Consider the following 14,956-nt stretch of genomic DNA (forward strand, 5'->3'; position numbering starts at 1 on the left):
TCAGGAAGGATATAATGGACTTGAACAACACTATTGACCTATTAAGCAAACTGACCTAACTGACATTTATAGAACACCCCACCGCTCCACCTAGTAACAGAATACACATTATTTTCATGTGTGTACAGATCATTTCTCAAGATAAATCAAATTTTGGTCATAAAATAAGTCTCAATAATTTTAAAAGGATTCAAGTCATACAAAACGTATTCTATGACCACAATGAAATTAAATTAGAAATCAATAACAGAAAGATCTTTGAGAAGTCCCCCAAAATTTAGAACTTAGATAATACAGTTTTAAATAACTCTCTGGTCAAGGAAGAAATAAAATTGTAAATTTGATTATTTAAGAAAGACTTGTGAAATTAAAAACACAGCACATCAAAATTTATAACAGAAATTTATCAATTTATAAAGAAATGTTGCAGATCAATGACCTCAGATTCTATTTTCAGAAACTGGAAAAAGAGAAGCAAGTGCAACCCAGAGTAAGCAGAGGAATGGAAATAACAAAGATCAGATAAGAGATCAATGAAACGGAAAAAGGAAAATAGAGAAAACTAATGAAACCAAAAGCTGGTTCTTCAAAGAGATCAGTAAAATGAATAAACTTTTAATCATGTTGATAAGGAGAACAAAAAAGATACGAGACACAAATTTCTAGTATCAGGAATGAGAGAGGGAGTATCACTACAGAATTTATAGATATTAAATGAATAATAAAGGAATATTATTAATAGCTTTTTGACAATAAATATAATAATTTAGACGAAATGAATGAATTCTTTGAAACATACAGGTACCAAAGCTCACTCAAAGAGAAATAGATTACCTGATTAACCTTATAACTGTTATAGAAATTGAATTTGTGGTTAAAAATCTTGCCACAAAAAAATCTGCAGGCCCTGATGGCTTCACTACTGAATTCTACCAAATGTTTAAGCCAGAAATAAGACCAATTCTTTCCAAACTCTTCCAGAAAATTAAAGAGGACAGAACAATTTCCAACTCATCTGTGAGGCTGGCATTACCCTGATACCAAAACTTGATAGTCACTTTATAAGAAAACTACAGACCAATATGCCCCATGAACACTGATGCAAAAATTCTAGATACATTTTAGCAAATTGAATCAAACAACAATATAAAAAGACAAAACATCATGACAAAGTAAGGCTTCACCCAGGAATATCAATAGCTTAATCTCATCTAGGTAGGTATTGTTTTAGATGACCCACGTTTCAAAATCTTAAAACAGAAGGTCAGATTCAGTGTAAATATTCCTGTTCTTCCTTACTGAAGATCTTGCCTCTTGTTAGGGCAGCCAGGAGCTGGGTAATTTTTCACTCTTCAGTATGAAGAGAGCGTGAGGTCAAAATACCCAACAATTCAATCAAATGTGTAAATTAGACTTCTACCTGGATTTACCACATCTTAAGATTCTTGAATGGTAAAGATGTTTTAAAGTGTTGAGACAACAGCAACTGTATGGTTACCTTATATCCACACTTAGCAACAGTGAAGCAAAATTTAAACAGGAAAAGCCTGAGGGAACTGTCTACAAACAAAAAGAAGAAACAGGAAGGACTAGAGAGAGACAGAGATTTGTTTTTTTAGGGGGAGGACCATGCTGTCTTCCAGGTGGTACCAACCAGAAGCCAATCTTTACTATTCCAATATGAAATTTCTCTGTTGGTAGACAGAGTCCCTTCCCTCCCTGTACTTTAAATCAAGAAAACCACAGGGGACAGGGTGGTAAGCACACACACAGAGACAGTGTTCCCCTCCCCAGAGCAGATATTGGGAGCATAAGGGTGGAGCTGGGAACACTGGGCAAAGCAGCCCAGAATGGTTCAGGGAATGGAGGATGGGAAGCATGGACTTCCTCCAATGGGAGATGGCAGAAAACTGCAGTGGAAGTAAAGTGGAGGGAAGAGGAAAGTAAACTCTAGGAAGGGTCAACAAAGAGGCAGCAGAATGGGGTGGGAAAAACATGACTTCTGAGTTCAGAGACTTATGTTTGCATCTTAACTTGTTAACTAATGACTGTCGAATGACTTAAGCTTTCCATGCTGCCTCTTCCATAAAAATACCTACCTCATATTCATGTTGTGATGACTAAGTATGTTAAATGAGATATCATAAGTAAAGCATATATAAAGTATATTAGGTTGATATGAGGCATCCGTAGCACTTATAGAGCCTCAAAGTTCTGAGAATAGAGGGAACTGTAGGAAAATTTCTGCTTCAGTAGAAAACTAGGCATTGACTATCAAGCTTGTCCAACCCGTGGCCCATGGGCCACATGCAGCCCAGGACAGCTTTGAATGCAGCCCAACATAAATTTGTAAACTTTCTTAAAACATTATGATTTTTTTTGTGTTTTTTTTAGGTCATCATCTATTGTTAGTGTTAATATATTTTATGTGTAGCCCAAAACAATTCGTCGTCTTCCGGTGTAGCCCAGGGAAGCCAAAAGATTGGACACCCATGGTCTAGATCCTAGAGGATACCTTTCCAGTTTGATTCTAGCCTGAACTCATCTTTGATCTATTTACAACTCTGTAAATTGTGAATAACTGATAACAACGTGCAATAATTCTTATCTACAGATTTGCAAATTCTGTCTTGTTCAAAAATGTTCAATTGCCTATCACCAACTCCTCATGAAAAAACCAGTTTTGCCTTCCCTTTCACATTCATTTCAATGCTGTCTACAACATGTGTATTCTTTAGATTCTCTTTTAAGAGTCATGAGGCACTCAAAAGAGTGTGAGAGTCATGATTTTCGTAATTTTTAAGATTGTCTTTTAACATGACTAAGAAATGACTCATCTGCCATTGAGGACTGTACAATTTGTTTATATTGCAGCTGCAATCACTATCAGCAAATCGCGTCTCAGTTTCCAATTTGTAATGTATTTTCTCAATTGCTTTTATCTGACACTGGTTCAACTGAGGTTCTTGTACATATGCAGAAAGTTAATAAAGTATAGTTATGAACTGTTCCAGCAAGTTAATAACTTCTAAATTGAAGGAGCAATATATAATAACCTGAGCAAATTAATCATTTTAAAACATCAGCACCTTCATCCACTTCCAAATTGCAAAAACCTGAGAAAGAAGAATGCTACACTTAGATAACCCAAGGACCCTGGAAAACAAGCAATGACACAGTCAGTACCTGTCAGGCTTCCCAAGCTTTAATGAGAAAATGGGTCTTCCCTCTTTCTCGTCCCATATAGTCATGCATCCACTGTCAGTCCTCACTCAGCTACTTTGTTAGCCTTTGTCAAGTACCCATTCCATGGTCCTGGATTAGGTGCTTAGGGTGCAAAGATGGATGGACACAGCCCCAAAGACAGACTGTTCAAATAGGGTGATGAGTGTTATGCTATAGGATGGACAGCCCAGAGAGGACAGATATCTTGCCTTGGTCAACAAAGGCACTTCAACTGACATTGGAAGGATACAAAGCAGCTAAGTAGGTGAAAGAGGGGGTATAGGAATTGTAAAACAGGGAACTGCATGGCAAAGGCCTAAGGGTCATATAGAGATAGCACGGTGTACCCAGAGACTACAAGCCATCTGGAATGCAGAATGCATGAAATGACAATGTGGGCATAGGCAAAGGCCGGGCTGCTATAGGCTGCATCAGCCCTGGGGGAAAAAAATCAAGTAATCTTATCTGCCATGTCTTGGATACCTACTGTACACGAGGGATTATAATAAGCATTTTATAAATATTGTCTCAGTTAATCCTCACCAAATCCTAAATGGTTAAGTAGGATTTCTTTCTCTGTATTGCATTTTAATTACGAAACTAATATATGCTTGTTGCAACAAGTCAAATTTTCCCTACAATCATAACCCTCCGCAAAAGTAGTAATGTGGTTTATATTCTTCCTCATACTTCTCAATGCTTACACAGCAAATATAAATGTACAAATATATGTATATATAAATTAGTTTATACTATACACATTCTTTGTTAACAACTTTTAAAATATAGCCACATATGCAGACATCCTTTCAGGTCAGTACGTACAGAGATAAATCCTCATTTAAACATTCTGAATGTATCAGAATCATTCCACCATTCCTCTACTAGCGAACATTCAGGGGTTTTTTTCCCCCTCTACAACAAACAATGCTGAAATAAACACATCTTTGTGAATATATCCTTATGTACCGATGCTTTCATTTTTGTAGGATAGAGTCCCCCAAAGTAGGCATACACATTAAAAATTTTAGAGACACTGTAACGCTAAATTATTAATGTTCTTTACACCTATTCATTTTTATACCTCTGCAAAGTTGCAGAAAATACATTGCTTTTCCCGGCAACTCTTTGAGCCTTGTGGAGAATGATGAGGTCCTCATTCAGGTTTTTTTTTTTTTTATGGTCAATCTGAAGGTTTTAGCCTGAATTTTACACACCTGAACAATGAGACAAAAAGAATACTGAATGATAAAACATCTCTTTATACCCACATCCCTTCGCTTGCTGCTGAGGGACTCCTTGCTCGCTGCTTGGGCTGAGCAGGTGCTAGGCCGTCAGGCTGCCAGATTCTAGGTGGAGAAGTCATCAAATCATGAATGAACACCTGTCATCATGGTCACATGACCCTCTGACTGAGCCAATCAAGTCAAAATGTATTGCCATAACTACAGCTTCATTTTTAGACATATAAACAGACATATCCTTAAAACTATTTGCTACATCATATATTTTTTGCTTCTGTTATTTCTAACTAGGTTTGGAGTATATGGCAGAAATGGCATTTTTAAAAAGACAAAGACGAAAGGGAAAAATTCTTAAGTCCAAAGCTAAAGCATAAACCTTGTTTTAAAACGAAGCAATTTGTTTTCCTTATTTTAACATAACTGTGTGGGTTTTTGACTAGCAGATGAGGATGAACTTAAAGGACCGGCGTTTCAAATATTTAGTAGCATTGTTACTGCAGAGCTTTAAGAAGTTCCCTATTGTCTTGCATAACTTTTGGGCAGTGTCAGAAGCATGTGCTAAAGGTACTCCTTCTAGTGGGCCTTTGTCTGCACCATTTCCAATTTCACCCTGATATCACATTAGCTTTCAATGTAATTGACTTTTGAATCAGCTCCACATTAGTGCTACATTTCCTCCATGTGCCCAAACTTTCAATTCTCCCCTCTTCATATCTTACCAAAATGTACTCTTGGGGAAAACTGCCCAAGTATTCTATCTCGTGTGGCCAAGTTTAGGCAGCTCATGAGACTTAATATCCTATAAGTGGTGCGAGATGGCATCTAAACAAAGGAACAAATAATAATAACAATAATAATAAATGTTTAGAGTTTCACAGTTACAAATATAACATATTTAATACTATAACATATAAATATAAATAATGTTATAATATATAAATAATAACATACACAATAGTAAATGTTTCAGTGCCACAGTTGAGAACTGTGGAACTCTAAACATGAGCAAACAGGAGAGGCGTGAGGGGTGGCTGTGGCATCAAGACAGCCACTTCTTCTGCATTAGCATAAAGCCATTCCTAGAATGAGAAACACTCTTTCATGAATCCCCACATTGCCCTTGGACAAATCAATCCTTTCCTTGCTAAAAAATAAAATTTAAAAAAAGTCACTGTGGCACTATCTTGCTTAACCCCGTAGTTGACTCTGCATCCCACTGGGACAAAACCTAAGCCCCAACCCTTAGCTCCCATCATGGCGCCCACTTGTGCTGCTAGGAAGGAGCATCTGGTGCCTTTTCCTCTGTGGCCTGGCTCACCCACAGTCCGTGGCCTGGCACACACTTCCCCACCTTACTCAGTGGTAAAATTCTATTCATTCATCTTTATACTTAAGGCTCAGTGAGCACCTGTTCTGCCAATCCTTCCTTAGTCTCCTCTCCAAGCTCCCTCACTCTGACCTCTACTCTCAGTGCTGCCAGATCATCTTGTCATGATGTCTTCCTGTCCAGGCTCTCCCAGCACTGTTGTGCTCCTGGAGAGCAGGGACCATGTCTCTTTCATGACTGTAGCTCTCAGGGGCCCAGCAAGCAGCCCTCAATAAACACTTTTTGAATGTACTTAGTGTCTCCAAAGTGACCAAGGGAGGACTAAGGATCCCAGTCTTACAGACTCACACTTTGTTCTCAAATTCCCCAAAGTGACACTTTGGAATGAGTATCAGTCTCCTGAAGCCCCATCTGAGAGTGGAAGCTTTAATGTGTTTTCAGTTTCCTGTACACCTCCCAACCTACCCAGGAAAGTCAGTCATTTTCCTGCCTGGTGTGTTTAACAACCACCACTGTGTAACACAAAGGATAAGAACACAGCCTCTGGAGTCAGATTGTCTGGACTCACAGCCTCGCTCGCTGCCCAGGAGCTCACTGTGTGATCTTGTACAAATTACTAAACTTTTCTGAGCCTTGGTTTCCTCATCTGAAAAACGGGTATAATGATGGAGCTGTTGGGGGGATTAAATTATTATATAAAATGGTTAAAGTGGTGTTGGGCACATGATACTTCAATAAATGTTAGCCATTATTATAATTATTAAATCTGAAATCATTTGATGTCCTTGAACATTATTCAAATTTATATATATGCAAATCCCCCTAATGTATGCTCACTGATGCCAACATTAATCATATCAGAATTTGCTCCATAAGCATATTTCGAGCATAGGCTAACGTGTTTGTATGCATAGGACTTCAACAGCTCCCGTTTCACAAACTAGAAGTAAGAATGTTTTTCAGTGAACTTTGCCCTGGCAGTTAACAAATGATAAGAAAGTTCATTCAGCGGGATTTTACAGGCAGCTAAATTGCCCCAAGTTTAGACTACCTGAAGCTGTTACAGCAAAGCTCACCCTGGCAGCTGGGGCACCAAATCCATGACCTCTGCTAGTTAATATGAAGTGGGGAGGGGGCTGAGGGAAGAGGAGACTCGCATGAAGAGAGAATGTGAATTGAAACAGCAAGTGGTCCTCTGACTTTCTGAGGATTCTCTCGGGAAAAACATACCAGCTTGTGAAACATGAGCTTTAAGAAGAGTTGCCTGTCTACTTTTCTCCATTCATTTTTTTGTATATATAATTTCTGCAGCATTATTCAGTCATCATTTAAGATTATTACCACAGCTTGCTAACAAGCCAAACTGCACTCAAAAGCATCTCAGAAGAGGAACTCACTTTTCTATCATAACAAAAGTGTTTTCCAGTTTACACCAAAACCAATATATCAAAAGAACCATTTCTCCATATATCATGGAATTAACTGGTCATCAGTGCGTGACAAAATTCAAGTTTCACTCAGATTCTGTGGTCATTTTACAGACCCAATTTACCAAAGACTTGACACTTTTTCACAAATTAACTTCAGTCTGCCCAAAGTGTATCTGAAGCTCTATTTAAAACAGACATCTTTTACTTTTGCATTACTTTTATATGATTCTAGTTTCAATCAGCCAACCCACTGTCAAAAGTATTAGCTACATTCTAACTTCACTGTTAGAATAAAATGAAGCATGCATTCTACTCCAAACTAAAGGTTAAACTTAGCATTTAATTAGCTTTAGCTCCAGGATTATTCAAGGGGGTTCCAAGAGGAACAAGAATATAATAAAGTAGTAATATTACAAGTTCCATAGTGGTTTTGGACTGAATTGTTTTTCTCCCAAACTCATTTGTTGAAGCCCTAACCCCCAGTAACTCAGAATGTGACTGTCTTTGAAGATATAGCCTTAGAGAGGTAATTAAGTTAAAACTATGCCATTAGGATGGGTCCTAATATAATCTGAATGATGTCCTTATAAGAAAAGGAAACTAGAATACAAAAAGAGACACCAAGGACATGCAGGCACAGAGGAAAGACCACGTGAAGAGGCAGAAAGAGGGTGGTCATCTGCAAGCCAAGGAGCAAGGCCTCAGAGAAAACCAACCCTGCTGTCACCTTGATCTTTGACTTCCAGCCTCCAGAACTGTGAGATGATAAATTTCTGTTGTTTAAGTCACTCATAAAAACCCAATATATTGTTATGGCAGCCCTAGCAAATTAATAAAATAGTCTAAGAATTCAGGTGTGAATTCAAAATACTCTATGGAGTAGGAAATAATTCAGAATACTCTATGAAGTAGGAAACCAAATCCCTAAACTTTGTGCCATGTTCCAAGAGATCATCATAAGGAAAATTAAGTACTCCTCATTGGTCCTTCTCCCTTTGTCCACTCACCCAGACCTCTTAGGCTACATGGAGCAGTTGCTGAAACTCCATCCTCTTCTGCTCTTCCCAGATGTGATCTCTAGGGTCCAGCTGTTTTTCTCCCTCAATCCTTCTCAGTGGTATATCAGAATCACTGGAGAGCCTGTGAAAACAGAGTATTGGGCCCCACTCCCAGAGTTTCTGATCCAATAGGTCTGAGATGGGGCCCACAAATTTACACTTCCAAAATAGTGCAAATGATACTAATGCTTTGAGAACCACTGCATCATATACCAGGTTGCCAGCAATCCCTACCCTCAGCCATACCTGCAACCAAAAACAGTGCCATACACCCTTAGGGCCCTGCTTGGGTTTGGCAGGCTAAGCTTATAAATTAATTTATGCCAATGTAAAGCAATATATTACCCCTTACAGGGTATTTGATTTTATAGAGTCATTTAGAGAGAGTATTAATGATGGCTATAAATACCTTGCTATAAGTCATAAGTAAACTGTATTCTTGAGGGCAAGCCAATTGCTATGATAAGTAACCCCCACTCCCAGTGGCTTAATGCAGTAAGCATTTATGTCTAACTGACAATCTAATGCAGATTGTGTGGTGGAATGGTTACTGTGCTCCAGGCAGCCGTTCAGGGACCCAGGGTTCTTTCATCTAGTGGATCTTCTATTTGTCAAGCAGATGAGGAAAGAGCATAGGATCTGTGGGAATTTCTTAGAAGGTAAGCTTTTCACGCACATTCCACATCCCCTTTATTTCCACCCACATTTCATTGGACAGAACTGAGTCGTATAATCACCTTACTATGAGGGACAATGGGAAATATAGTCTAGCTGAGAGGAAAAAGTATAAAGTTTATTGAACAACCAACGAGTCCCTGCCACATGAGCTTTCCATGGACCCTGAAATCATGAAGCCAAGGCAATTTCAAAAGGCCAGCCATGCAGACTTAGGTCACTTGCCATTCTTGGAGAGCTGTGCCACCATGTTAATTGTCCTTTATTGTGCCTCGCCATAAAACAGGGTGTTTTAGTATCCATGCAATCTCAGCTGAATTAAAAAAACAAAAACAGTCTTGAGCTAAGCATGTCAAAATGGTCAATAATCATGTATCTAAACCAGTTCATCTGGAAGCAAGAACCTGCTGGAGAAAAAGACAAATCAGAGGAGGAGACATGTTCCTGCATATCTGCCAGGAACAGAGTTACATATCATACACACATTTTATCACTTAGCCTTGATGACCCTAAAAAATATGTGTTGTTATTCTGACTTTACAAATGAAGAAAGGAAGGCTCAGTGGAGGTGAGTGAGTTGACCCGGAAAGACTAAATTGGGTCAAGATTTGAACCTAAGACTGTCCTACTGCAGTGTTCAGCCCACTTTTTGTCTTTATCATACTGCCTCAACTTTGGCAATACAAGTTGTTTACCTTTTAATTGGTTAACTTAAATCAACTAAATCTATCACAGATTATTATTTGGTTCCCAGAAAAAACCTGTTGACTGCCCTCTTCACTCCTAAGTCACCAGCTTTAGAAAGAGAGTACTCCACTTTACTCTCACCAGATGGGTCCTTGCACACCTTGGCCTCCCTGAGCCTCAGTAACCTCATCCATAAAATGGGAATCATCTCACTGCCTTGTGAGGATACATGAAATAATGCATGTCAGAGCACCTGGGACCTCATTTCTTGGCAAGTGCCAGTTTCTTCTTGACTCTCCCATGTGATGTTGGCAGGAGGCGTCGGCTGCTGTGAACTGACATGGACAAGGGAGAGGGGCTGGATAAGGAGAGGCATGAGTACCCTCAGATAATGTTATGAGTCTATGCCAAGTGCTTTGTGCACACGGGCACTTTGTAAGTGTGTGGAGGTGGTGAGGTGATGGTGATGCCAAGGAAAACAAGTGTAATACATGGGAGTGCAAAGCATATTCCAAGTTTTGTCCTGGCTCTTCCAGCCCTTCTTGATGACCAAGTACTGGCCAGGATCATGCTGAGAACAGAGCCAGACCCAAGATATCCAGATCCCTCTGCTTCCCATGGTGGACTCCTGCAGGACCACACTCAGGGCAAACAGAACCACACAGTGGGACCCATCTATCCCTCCTACCCTATCACTCATCCCTCCCTACAGCATTGCTCAGGGATTTCCTACAGCCACCTTGTAAAGCCTCTACCCACCCTTAGGCTATCCTTCCAAACCCATGGGGCAACCGGAAGCCATCTTTCTGCTTCTGTGCTGCCAGGGTCCTCTGAATTTACACCTTCTCATGGCACTTAACCGTCCTGTTCATTGCACTAAAGATGAGTAACTATGCCCCTGCAGAGGCAGAATAGTAAAGAAAAGAAGGGCTTTTGTGTTCACAGAGCCCAGCCACTTTCCAAATAGGAGACTCTAAGCCAGTCACTCCATCTTTCTAACTCTCAATATTCTAATCTGTAGAATGGGAGTAAAAGCATGAACCTCATGGGGTTCTTAGGGGAATTCAGCATCTAGCCCAGTGCCTGGCAAATTGAATTATAAATACTCACAAAATGGGGGTTCACTTTGCCCCCTTCTCCATGCACTTGCAGAATTCTTGAAAGCAGATATGTTCTTAATTCACCCTGGTGTTTCCAATGCTCCATGCAGACTGGGTACCCAACAAATGTTTGTAGAATAAAGAGTGAACATACTCAGAGCACAGTCATTTACTGAACATGAATGAACAGATTAATTGCTCTGTTTTCTCAAATGTCTTTCTTTTCTCATGTCTTTCCTCTCAAAAGATGATTAAGAGGACATGATCTCTCAAGTTCTTAGGAGAGAAAAATTAAACAAGTCAGAATTGCTCACTAATTTTCAAGGCTCATCCAAGCTTGGGCTGCCCCCCTGGGAGACATTATAGTGGCCCTGAGGGAGGCGGCGCAGCTGCTGCTCCAGCCTGCCACTCGTCTCTGTATTCTGCGGAGACAGAGGCCATGCCGGGGGGCCCCACAAGCTGCTGGGAAGTGGTGGCTGAGCTCTTGCTTTAAAAGGCTCACGTGGAAGCTGCTAGCAGTAGCCACAGGAACAGCCAAGGCAAGATGATCTAAGCCAGCATGCCTGGACACTTTGGATTTCTGAAGACAGTTCCAATGGTCGAGGTCTGGGACTTCCTCTCTGGCTAAGGAAGCTTTTTCTTGTGAATGTGATGTGACTTTTGGCTCAGAATATGAGGTTCCCATGGCCTGTTTCCCATAGCATGAAGTAGGTTTACGTATGCTTTAGTTCTATCTTGATGTCATCGCGATGAGGCTCAGGAACCTGGGAGGGGTGGGAGGTCGGTTCTCAAGGGTGCTCAGGAGGTTACCCGCTACCGGTCCTGCAGTGCTCACACCAAAGTACCTACAAGATTTGGATGGAGCTGTGGAAGCTAAGAGAAAGAGACAGAGAGAGTGCGCACAAGGAAGGGTCTAGAACTCACACTGTGAACTGCCAGGGCTAGAGACAGCTGGAGTTGTAATAATTATAGGAATAACAAGTAAAGTATACTCAGTACCCACTGAACAGCAGGCAAGGTGCTACACACAGGCTTTTCCTTGCTTATCTCATTTGATCTTCCCAACAACCTCATGAGGCAGGCCCAACCATTTCAGAATCAAGTCTTTATTGAGACAGATTCCTAGACCCTTACCCAAAGATTCTGATTCCAGAGGACTGCAGTGGAGCCCATGAATGTGCATTTCTTAGTAGTTTCCTGGTGAAGCTGCTCCTGCTGCTCTGGAAACCACTCTCTGAAAATCAAGGTCTAGGGCAAACTTACACATGCCAGATCTTAATCCTAACAGATCAGGAGTTGGAAAACAAATGGAGAAGGTTAAGAATTGTCAAGAAAACCAAAAGTGTTTGTACTGATGTCAACCTTAAGCTCTCTGGAGCAGGAAGTACCTACTACCTTCTCTCTGGATCTACTAATCATTACTCATTTTTTTCCTCAAGGATTTTAACAGTATCACCTATAATTCTTATCTGACCAAATTTAAAACTAGGAAAACAGTTTACTACGGAGTTCAAGTAGCTCTGGAACCCCATTGTAGTTTCCTGTCTCCCTGTGTGGTTGGTCAGGGATGATTTTCTGCATCCATTTCACCCAAGGTCAAAATGGACCTGACGTGGTAGGTAGGCCTAAGGTTATCACAGAAAAAGCATTCCTGGGTGCTGACAGAACTAGATCTAGTCCTAGGTCTGCCACCTGCAGCTGTGTGGTCTTGGACAAGTTGCTTTACCTCTCTGAGTTATTGATGTGCTTCAATTTACCCTCTAGCTCTATCTAAAGTTAATCTCTGTGTCTGGGCCCCGAAGACTGACAATGTGCACACTGAGCTGTTTCCAGTGTCTTCCATCAGCTTTGAACTTACAGTCTTTTTACCCTCCCCTTGGCCTTCTGACTCTGGGATTTGAGCCCCTGTTTTTCCTCTGAACGCTGGCTGGGCTTCCCCTCCAGGTCTCAGCACTCCAGGTGGTCCTGCTGTTGAGAGGCCCTAGATTCCTGGATGCCAGAACTGGGGAGGCCTGTAAATTTCAGAAACAAAGGGGAGAAGGAGCCTTGTCAATAGTGGGACTCTATCTCCTCTCCTGCTTTCTTTCCATTACTTCCCATTATCTCTAAGAAGGCAGGCGAGGACCCTAGCCTGCCTTCCTTAAGGAAAGAGATCATAGTAACAGTGACATTCTAGGTAATCTTCCTATACACATTTATGACTCCTGTTTTAATTAACTAGCCAAGAGCCAGAATGGCTTCATAAGTGAACTAGGGCTACTTTCGGAAATTTCAGCCTGATTCTGCCCTCACAATCCATACCTCTAGACCCAACTTACATGGTTCCTTCAGCCCTACAGAGTGAGGTATCTTCAGTATGGGCCAAACCACATTCACCTAATCCTCACCTCTGCTTTCTACACAGAGGCCAGCACAGTTCTTTCTTCTTTGACTAGGAAAGCTGCATGAACAATGGTTAAACTGAACTCTTTTCTATTTTATTTGAGGGACATCAATGGGAAGAGATTATACCTAACATCTGAGGAAAAAACAGAGAGGGAGGAGAGTTACAGGGCAGCAGAGAGAAGCTAAAGGGGAATCTGAGTCCCAGGAAGAGAGGCCTGGGGAGCGGCACCCACCGTCTCTGCCTTATGTAGGAGTTCCCCACACCTGCAGAGCCCACCCCTCTCTGGTTTACAGCCAGGTACACACCTGCCCACATTCAGTGGAATTCATAAAACCAAGGCAGAGAGCGAGCATCTGTGTCTGGGCTTGGTGTTTACAAGCCTCCCCTTGGGCCATGTGTAGTAACTCCTGTGGCCTGCCCTAGGGTCCCCTGAATCTGGCGTGCCTATGTGGAATGTTACTATTTCCTCTGCCCTTGCAAATTTCCTTTAATCTCAACCCAGCATTTCTACTTGTAATCCTGCTGGCCATTTGCTGTTTTGTGTCTGTATTGAGTTCTTGAAAGCTGGACTCACTCGATTCCCTGGAATTAGGGTACTTATTATAGAGACACTTGAGAGACAAGATCCTCAATATCTGGCAGTTACTGGTCCCCCGCCCCCACATCCACACCTGCATCTCCATGTGGATGCACACTGCTGGCCTCACTCACGCCATTGCCACACATGTCCCTTCATGCCAGAGAGAGAGGGGAGAGAGAGAGAAATATTAGTCAAACATAAAGCCACCTACACAGGAAACATTCAGTACCCCCCACCCCACCCCATGATGGCTTTATCTAAAGAAGATTTAAATTTCAAATGGTAAAATATGCATTTAAATTTCCCCAGCCTTCCATCAGTCCACCTCTGACCCTACCTTCTGCTGCAACTTGAGTAAACTTGAACTAGTAAATAGAAGTAATATTATGTTTTAACAATTCGTTTATGAGAAAAAAAATATGCATAACGGTGGGGGAAGTCCACTGGCAGGAGTTCCCTTATTCATTCAGCATGAATAACAGTGAAGACACAATCACAACTCCACATTTTAGCAACAGCATAAACCAAACCAGGCAGCAAATGGGCAATTCCCTTCTGTTCCAATACGCCCCAATTAACACAAACTGAGGAAGGAATAAATTTAAGCAGGAACAGCTTATCAACATACAATTAGCACTCAATAATTTATCCCTGTAATGCCAGATCAAATAAAAACATTGTGTCATAAATCACTTACTCATGTAAGCCACCAACCCCTATGCTAAAATGATCTTTTCGTTGATTTGTTTTCTATTCACCACCCTTACGCCACAATAGGTTTTTCTTTCTTTCTTTCTGAGATCCAAGACAGGCAGCTGAAGTGGCATTTTCTACTCTCCAGAGTCAAGGCTACATTAACCATAAACAGAATTATAAGGAGGACCAGCTCCAACCCCATAGAACATGCATCTACCTCCAGATAGGACAGCCACCGACAGCTGCAAATAAATAGGTGTCTGGTCCTCCAAAATTTCTAAGGAAGGGAATTCCTCATTTAGCCTTTCTAAAGTATTTTCAGATTTCAATCCTTATAGGTAAAAGAATTTTCATAAATCTTCCATCCATAGCCTCTACTTCATTTAAATTAACTGATGCTGGTTCTATGGAGATGAAAACCAGCCTGTCGTCATTTTCTTTACAATAACTTCTGTAAATCTACAGACAATCATTAGGTCCCTTGAATGCCTTTTTCATTGGTTCTTTCACCACCAAATCTTAGTCCTTTAAGTCTTTTGTGTTGTCCA

The 14,956-nt window shown here is 40.9% G+C and overlaps 1 long non-coding RNA gene across 1 annotated transcript in view; it reads right to left on the reverse strand.

Annotated features, from left to right (window-relative positions):
* LOC103876335 overlaps positions 1–13,947 on the reverse strand; it is a 97,328-nt gene extending 83,381 nt beyond the window's left edge. The window contains exon 1 of the long non-coding RNA XR_002516166.2: positions 8,234–13,947. This is a non-coding gene — a long non-coding RNA (uncharacterized LOC103876335). The remainder of the gene's footprint in view (positions 1–8,233) is intronic.
* Between the last annotated feature and the right edge of the window lie 1,009 nt (positions 13,948–14,956).

This window comes from Papio anubis, chromosome 10, assembly GCF_008728515.1.
Source record: "Papio anubis isolate 15944 chromosome 10, Panubis1.0, whole genome shotgun sequence".
Taxonomy (NCBI): Eukaryota; Metazoa; Chordata; class Mammalia; order Primates; family Cercopithecidae; genus Papio; species Papio anubis.